We start from the raw sequence: 9342 nt of genomic DNA, 5'->3' as shown, positions 1-9342 counted from the left end.
TCTCAATCACCAAACCCAAATGCCGAAAAGGAAAACACTGAAGTGTGGACATGCTCTGAAGCCATCAAAGAAGACACAGAAGAACCAAGTCAACCTCCAGTCAGGAGATCAGAAAGGCCAAACAAAGGTATCCCAGCTAGATGCCATTCTTATATGGTCAGAACACTTCCTGAACCAGAGCCACAGTCAAGGCAAGAGATGCAAAAACTGCCTGTCCACGAGAAATAGAAGTGGACAAATGCCGCTAATGAAGAGATGGAGTCCCTTCACCAACTCCAGACATGGGAGCTTACTGAGCTACCACAATGAAAAAGAAATTGCAAAGCTAGGTGAAAGGACCTTGGAAATCTGACATGGGAATCCAAATCCAGAGAGAGGAAGATGGGAGTTTTCTTCTCAACCAAAGTTCTAAAATTTCCACAATACTAAACCAGTTTGGAATGTCAGAAGCCAAAGGTGCATCAACACCAATGGATACGTCCTACTTAAAGTTGGAAGGAGAAGAAGATCTGCTATCCAGCAATGAGAGTTACAGACATGCAGTGGGGGCTGTTATGATTAGGTAACCGAGGAGGATAACAGGGGAATAGGCAAGGCAACCAGATAGCGAGAGAGGTTGGTAACTTAGCGGATTGCAGACCCCTATACTGACAACACAATTAGAATTAGCCGTGGGACCTACCTACGATGCCCTAGACGCCTTGGCACAGCCAAAGAATTAACTAAGCCTAAAGAGTGAAAGGGAAAAGCTAAACTGCCCCGGAGTAGAACCCAAAGGAATAGATAGCCAGATAGCCCCTGAACATATATTGCCGGTGAGACAAGAGAACGCACAAACACAGGCGGAAAATAGAGTAAGCAAATGATGGGGTCCAAACTGTCTAGATAGAATAGGACAGGAAAGGATACTGTCGGCAATCATGCAAAAAAACCCTAAGAAAAACTCCAACACGTCTGATATGCAAAAATACTGAGGCCACACGACCTCTCCCCCACTAAATCAGAACTCTGGTGTAACTGGACGCAAACAAAAGATACTGATATAACAGGGGATTAGAAATACTGCAAAGACTGACATAAGCTGTGGCAAATGAAACAGAGTCCAGCACAGGTCCCAGCAGGGAACCAGGCTGGACTCACACCATCAAGGCAGAAATCAGAGAAAAGCAAAAGAAGGATCAGATGCAAAAAGATTCAAGCAGACAAATAACTTATCTGAAAGATGCAGGACGAAGCAGGAGGCAAGCAGACTTCCAAAAAGCTCAGGAAGAAAACCAATTCACCGGCAAGAGCTGAGGGAAGATTGCTCACTTAAAACACTCCAGTCTGTAACACCTAACTTCCAATCATCCTGCTCAGGTGATTGACTTCTGTCAGCCAGACCAGCTCCATTACCAGCAGCAACCACCAGAGGGAGCCCAAACTCAGAAGCCAGGTGAAAAGTGTTCACAACAGGGGGCGCTTCTGTACATAGCAACCACAACTCATCCAGATACACAGCCACAGTCAGAATTCTCTGCCAACGTGTAAGCAAGCCACACCAAAGAGACTGGAATGCAATTAAGAGAATTCTTCAATATCTTAAAGAAACTCCAAGGCTAAATCTTGAGATATCTGCATCAGGAGATCTTACCCTCAAAGGTTATGTGGATGCAGATTGGGCTGGAGATTCAAGTGATCGGAAATCAACAAGTGCTTACTTGTTCAAGTTAGGAGAAAATTCAATTTCTTGGTCCAGCAGAAAACAAATGTCAGTTGCATTATCTTCTACAGAAGCAGAATATACAGTATGTCTGCTGCTTATGCAAGTCAAGAAGTAATTTGGTGGAAACAACTTTTGGAAGATTTCGGCAAGCCATTAGCTCAACCAACAGTTATCTATGAGGACAACCAAGGATGTATTAAACTTGCCAGCAGTGAGAAGATTAGTGCAAGGACTAAGCACATTGATGTAAAACATCACCACTTACATGACTTAGTGGAACGTGGTGTACTTGAGTTTGTTTATTGCGAGTCTGAAAAGATGATAGCTGATGATATGACAAAGCCACTATCAACAGCCAAGTTTGTAGACTTCAGAACCGTAATAGAACTAACAGGATAAGTACTTGTTGAGTGGGGGTGTTGGAATATGTTTGGTGCAACAACTCCGTTCCTGTCTATGAGTGTTTAGTTGCTAGATTTGTATGCTGTTCATAAAGTTAGAAAAAAAACACCCAGAGGCTCACACAGGGAGCGCATGTGACTGTATTTCCTGGTTTTCCTGCTGTGTTTGTGTAGGAGAGAATCAGCCTGCTGTAGGTGCTGCACAGATAGAGACACACAAATTATTTATTCCTGATCTATTAAGCTTATCATATGTTGTTCCTGAATAAAGAAGCTTTGTTGTCACACACTTGGAGAGTATCCTGAATAATCCACTGCCATCAGTCTGTGTGCTTTTATTGCGAACACAGAAAGCACCATGCCATATGTGGCTTGCGGGTCCATGTTGTTTCTCTCACGGTGGTCTGCCAGCCTTCTGCATTTGCACTAGGTCTAGAAAACAGCTAAGCAGAGCAGATCTATATATGGTGACTTTTGTGATTAGGCCTATGCAGAAGATCAGATCTGCATGCACATACACTGGTGAGGTGAGATATGATGATAATACCAGTTAGATTGGTACTTGAAGGGGTTGCAATATATTACGTGATGTAAAAATACTTAAAGAAGCACTCCATTCAAAGTTTTTATAAATTTCAGTCATCATTAGTGTTGAGCGATACCATCCGATATAGAGAAATATCGGATCTGATTGGATCGGCCCGATACAAAAAAAGTATCAGGTATCGCCGACTCCGATACCGGAAGTCCTATTCAAGTCAATGGGACAGAAATATTGGAATGAAAAAAACCCTTTCTTTACTTGCACATCCAGTTCGGGAGGGGGGAAGAGTGTGGGCGGTGCGTGTCTGTGTGTGCGGGCGGGGTCTGTGCGGGCCTGCCGGGGACTTATGCCGGCTGCCAGGGGTCTATACGGGCCTGCCGGGGGGGCTTGTGCCGGCTGGCGGGGGTCTGTACGGGCTTGCCGGGGGCTTGTGCCGGCTGCCGTGGGTCTGTACGGGCCTGCTGGGGGCTTGAGCCGGCTGCCGGGGGTCTGTACAGGCCTGCCGGGGGCTTGTCCCGGCTGCCAGGGGTCTGTTCGGGCCTGCCGGGGGCTTGTGCCGGCTACCGGGGGTCTGTACGGGCCTGCCGGGGGCTTGTGCCGGCTGCCGGGGGTCTGTACGGGCCTGCCGGGGGCTTGTGCCGGCTGCCGGGGGTCTGTGCGGGCCTGCTGGGGGTCTTGTGTGTGTGCAGGCATTGTCCGATGGGACTACAAGTCCCATCGGGCGATGCCTGCTACAATGACAGTGATTGACACATTATCCAATGATGGGACAGTTGTAGTCCTGTAGGATTCAGACAGGTTCTCAGGATGCAGTGATGAGACACGAGACTGAGTGTGATTTGTAAAATAAAATGTGACATCGGCGGCCGTGCCCGCCGATGCCCCTTCAGCGGCGGTGCCCGCCGCAGCTCCTCCTCACCTGCGTCCTCCTGTCCACTCGCACTTCCGCTCTGCTCCCCGCGCTGCTGCGGGTAACCGCGCCGGTCTTAGGCCGCGCACGCGCGTTCTCCCTCTCTCTTCTGCTAGTAGGGGGCGTCGCTGAGGGGAGGGTCTGTAGGGCGTACTTCCAGCCTCTGGTTATATCAGGCGTCCGCTCTATTCTGAGGGCGCCTGGTGATTGTGTGACCTCTTGCACCCATCGGCCCTTACCTTCTAGTGTACCCTGCCTATCCTTTGCTGTTCTCCCTGTGTGCTCTTTGGCCTGCTCCACTTCCGTCAGTCTGTCTCTGTCCCGTGGTCCCCCTCTGAACCCCTTCCTGTGGAATCCTGGCCAGTATTTTCCGTTATCCTTGCTCTGCCTGTCTATCCATCGAGTCGTCCCTCCTGACACCGGCTGTCGCGGTTCTGCCCCCTGCGGCCCTGCCCCTAACGATCCCTGTACAGGGGTCGGTCTTCACCAGGTACGCTCGGCCCAGGGGCTCCGGATCCACGACCCAGAGGGTCCACTCTTGGACGTATTAGCCTAGAGTTGTCACAGTATCACCAGGCCATGGATCCCGCCGGTGCCGCAGCCGCCACACAAAAGGAATTACTTTTCCTTCGTGAAAACCAGACCCGGATAATGTCCTTTATGAAGTCTATGGACACCCGGCTATCCGCCCTGCAGACCTCTGACCCCGGGCACGCTCCCCTCCTAGTCAGTCTCCAGCAGGAGCTCGCGCAGCAGCGCGACGCTCAATCCCACATCTTAGGTTACATGGCATCCGTGGATGATCGATTGCTTGCTCTGCAATCCTCTGCTGCCGCAGCAACTTCCCCCTCTGACGTGGTCTCCACCCCGGCTCCCCGTCTGGGTAAACCCCCCAGGTACAGCGGAGACCCTAAGTTATGCCGGGGTTTTCTAAATCAATGCAGGCTACATTTTGAGCTTGCCCCCCTTCAGTATCCTACTGACCGCGCCAAGGTGGCGTTCATTGTGTCCCATCTCGAGGGTGAGGCCCTGTCCTGGGTGAACCCCCTGTGGGAGAGGGATGACCCCGTAGTGTTAAATATTCTGACCTTCTTGGAAACCTTTTGCAAGGTATTCGATGAACCGGGTCGCTTAGCATCCTCCACGGAGGCCCTTTTTAACCTCCGCCAGGGTTCCCTCACAGTGGGGCAATACGCCATCCGCTTCCGGACCCTCTCTTCAGAGTTGGGGTGGAACAATGAGGCTCTTGTGGGAGCCTTTTGGAGAGGCCTCTCCAGTAAGATCAAGGATGAGCTTGCCGGGCGAGACACCCCCACCACTCTGGAGGACCTTATTTCTCTGGCCACTCGTATTGATCTACGCTTTCAGGAGCGCGCTCGAGAGGCGGTCGGAGAGAGAAGGTCCTTTAGGCTGTACCAGGCTCCTGTCCCTCGTTTCTCTGCATCTCCTGTTAGTACCGCTCCTGAGCCAATGCAGATTGATCGTGTCAGACTGTCCGAGCAACGGCGCAGGGAGAGGATGACCAAGGGACTCTGCCTGTACTGCGGAGGTGCCAACCATTTTGTGCGTTCTTGCCCGGAGAAGCCAGAGAGGTCGGGAAATGCCTCCACCTAGGTCAGGTAAGAGAGGACCCCCTAGGTGATCAAAATTCCTCTCTCCCCCTTACCCTTTCAGCTTTGATAATTACAGGTCGGGAGCGTGGATCTGTGGAGGCGTATGTGGACTCGGGTGCTGCTGGTAACTTTATCCGCCAGGAGGAGGTTGATAAACTCCGGATCCCAGTGATTGTATTAAGGAACCCTCGTGCTATTTCCTCCGTTGATGGTAAACCTTTACCCGGACTCATCACCACAGTTACCGTCGAAGTGGACCTTCAAATCGGAGCACTCCACCTCGAGAGGATAGCCTTTTATGTCCTGCCACAACTAGCCCATGCTGTTCTTCTAGGTCTTCCCTGGCTCAGACGGCACGAGCCGGTGATTGACTGGCGCTCTGGGGAAGTTCTCCGTTGGGGGCACTCCTGCCAGGAGCACTGCCTACGGGCTCTCACTCGTCCCCGTCCATGCTCGAAGCCTGCCGACCTTCCGGGCCTACCCGCACCCTATCACATGTTTGCCGATGTGTTCAGCAAAAAGGAAGCGGACTCCTTACCACCTCATCGCTCCTTTGACTGCCCTATTGACCTGGTCCCCGGAGCCAACCCTCCCAGAGGGAGAACTTATCCTCTATCCCCAGCAAAGACCACGGCTATGACGGAATACATACAGGAGAATCTGGCCAAGGGGTTCATCCGGAAATCCTCGTCTCCTGCGGGCGCAGGTTTTTTCTTCGTCCGGAAGAAAGATGGGTCCCTGCGACCCTGTATTGATTACCGGGGCCTGAACAACATCACTGTTAAAAACCGGTACCCGCTCCCGCTGATTCCTGAACTCTTCGACCGGCTGAGGGGGGCCAGAATCTTCACGAAGTTGGATCTGCGGGGAGCTTACAACTTAATCCGAATCCGAGCGGGGGACGAGTGGAAGACGGCCTTCAATACTCGGGACGGCCATTATGAATACTTGGTCATGCCGTTCGGTCTCTGCAATGCTCCGGCGGTGTTTCAGGAATTCGTAAATGAGGTGTTCCGGGACCTACTCTATTCCTGCGTGGTGGTTTACTTGGATGATATCCTCGTTTTCTCGGCCGATCTCTCCTCCCATCGGAGAAGTGTACGCATGGTCCTGCAGCGCCTTCGAGAAAATCGTCTTTACGCCAAGATTGAGAAGTGCCTCTTCGAGCAAACAGCGTTACCTTTCTTGGGATATATCATCACGGATTCCGGCCTTAAGATGGATCCGGAGAAGCTGTCCGCGGTACTCCAGTGGCCTCGTCCAGTTGGCATAAAGGCCATCCAGCGTTTCCTCGGCTTCGCTAACTATTACCGACAGTTTGTACCCCACTTTTCTACAGTCACCAAGCCCATCACGGTCCTAACCCGTAAGGGGACGAAGTCTAACGTCTGGTCTTCCGAAGCCGAGGACGCCTTTCTGGCCCTGAAACGCTCGTTTGCCTCTGCTCCGATCCTACACCGCCCAGTGGCTAGTAGACCCTTCATCCTGGAAGTTGATGCCTCCTCCACTGGAGCTGGGGCGGTTCTGTCCCAACAGGCTCCATCCGGACGTTTAGTCCCCTGCGGGTTCTTCTCCAAATCCTTTTCTCCTGCGGAGTGCAACTACTCCATTGGGGACCGGGAATTGTTGGCCATTAAGATGGCGCTGGAGGAATGGCGATATCTGCTCGAAGGGGCAGTGCATCCCTTTACTATCTTTACGGACCACAAGAACTTGGCCTACCTGCAATCTGCCCAGAGACTCAATTCCAGACAAGCCAGGTGGGCCTTGTACTTTTCCCGTATTGAGTTTAAGCTCCACTTCCGGCCCGGCAGTAAGAACATTAAAGCTGATGCGCTTTCCAGGTCTTTGCAGCCACCTGAAAAGGAGGAGGATCCATCATATATCATCGAGCCGGCTAAAGTTATCTCCGTGGCCCCTGTGAGAGTCTCTACCCTTCCGCCGGGCAAGACCTTCGTTCCTTCAAACAAACGTCTGGAAGTGCTGCGCTGGGGACATTCCTCCAAGGTTGCTGGGCACGTTGGGATTAAGAAGACTCTTTTGCTTCTCTCCCGGTATTACTGGTGGCCCTCTCTCCACCAGGATGCAAAGGACTTTGTAGCCTCTTGCAGGACCTGTGCTCAGAACAAGGTTCCTAGGACTCTGCCCTCCGGTCTCCTTCATCCGTTGCCTGTGCCAGAGGCCCCTTGGCAGCAAATCGCCATGGATTTCGTGACTGATCTGCCTCGCTCTGCTGGATGTAATACCATCTTAGTCGTCGCAGACCGCTTCTCCAAGATGGCCCACTTTATTCCCTTGTTCGGACTGCCATCTGCTCCAAAGTTGGCCGAGATCTTTATCCACCAGGTTTTCAGGCTGCATGGTCTTCCTCTACGAATCGTAACCGATCGAGGGGTCCAGTTTACCTCCCGATTCTGGAGGGCCCTCTGTCGGCTCCTGGGCACGTCTCTCGACTTCTCTTCAGCGTATCATCCTCAAACCAACGGCCAAGTGGAACGGATTAACCAAATTTTGACCACCTACTTACGCCACTTTTCTAACGCTCATCAGGATAATTGGGTCTCACTCCTACCTTGGGCGGAATTCGCTCATAATAATCATCCCAGCGAATCAACGTCCAAGACGCCGTTCTTTGTGGTAACTGGGCTAAATCCTGGGGTTCCGTTGCCTTTTTCCGCATCATCTGGAGTCCCTGCAGCAGATACTCTCGCCAAGGAATTTTCGCAAATTTGGAAGGAGACCAGGGAGGCGCTCGAGGTAGCCAGCGTCCGAATTAAGAAACACGCAGACAAGAGACGAAGGGATCTACCCCCGTACCATCCCGGGGACAAAGTCTGGCTTTCTACCAAACATATCCGCCTGAAAGTCCCTGCTTACAAATTAAGTCCTCGATACATCGGTCCTTTTGAAGTACTTGGGCGCATTAACGAAGTAGCCTACAAATTGAGGTTGCCGGCATCGCTCCGGGTCCCTAACGCCTTCCATATCTCGCTCCTTAAACCTGTGGTTTTGAACCGGTTCCAACCAACCTCCATGTCCCCTCCCTCGCCAATTTCTTCTAACGATGTCTTTGAAGTAAAGGACATTTTGGCTATGAAAAGGGTCAAGGGTAAAACTCTTTTTCTTATCGACTGGAAGGGTTTTGGTCCAGAGGAGAGGTCCTGGGAGCCCCGAGAGAATGTCGATGCCCCCCTTATCATGAAAAGATTTCTGACCAACCTCAGAAGGGGAGGACATGGGGGGGGTACTGTGACATCGGCGGCCGTGCCCGCCGATGCCCCTTCAGCGGCGGTGCCCGCCGCAGCTCCTCCTCACCTGCGTCCTCCTGACCACTCGCACTTCCGCTCTGCTCCCCGCGCTGCTGCGGGTAACCGCGCCGGTCTTAGGCCGCGCACGCGCGTTCTCCCTCTCTCTTCTGCTAGTAGGGGGCGTCGCTGAGGGGAGGGTCTGTAGGGCGTACTTCCGGCCTCTGGTTATATCAGGCGTCCGCTCTATTCTGAGGGCGCCTGGTGATTGTGTGACCTCTTGCACCCATCGGCCCTTACCTTCTAGTGTACCCTGCCTATCCTTTGCTGTTCTCCCTGTGTGCTCTTTGGCCTGCTCCACTTCTGTCAGTCTGTCTCTGTCCCGTGGTCCCCCTCTGAACCCCTTCCTGTGGAATCCTGGCCAGTATTTTCCGTTATCCTTGCTCTGCCTGTCTATCCATCGAGTCGTCCCTCCTGGCACCGGCTGTCGCGGTTCTGCCCCCTGCGGCCCTGCCCCTAACGATCCCTGTACAGGGGTCGGTCTTCACCAGGTACGCTCGGCCCAGGGGCTCCGGATCCACGACCCAGAGGGTCCACTCTTGGACGTATTAGCCTAGAGTTGTCACATAAAAGTTTATAAATTGGTGCCGCTGGGGCTTTGCTGAACAAACTGTCCTCGCAGGGACTCAATAACATTTACAACACTTTTCTTATACTAAATGCGACTAATCCGGCTAGTCCGGGTGTTGTAGGCCAAGTATGACCAAACTACGGGTCCTTATCTCTTATATTAAACTTATCCTTCCAGGGGTCTGTTAGGATCACAAGTGTGGCCGCGTAGAGGTCGCTGATGCGGCTGCCTTGACGCCTCGATATTCCGGGAAGGAACTGGGCTCGACAGGCCCTGAAGAGACGATGCTGGTG

This window comes from Dendrobates tinctorius, unplaced genomic scaffold (genome assembly GCF_039654945.1).
Source record: "Dendrobates tinctorius isolate UK_male_01 unplaced genomic scaffold, ASM3965494v1 ptg000162l, whole genome shotgun sequence".
NCBI lineage: Eukaryota > Metazoa > Chordata > Amphibia > Anura > Dendrobatidae > Dendrobates > Dendrobates tinctorius.
This window is presented reverse-complemented; position numbering follows the sequence as displayed.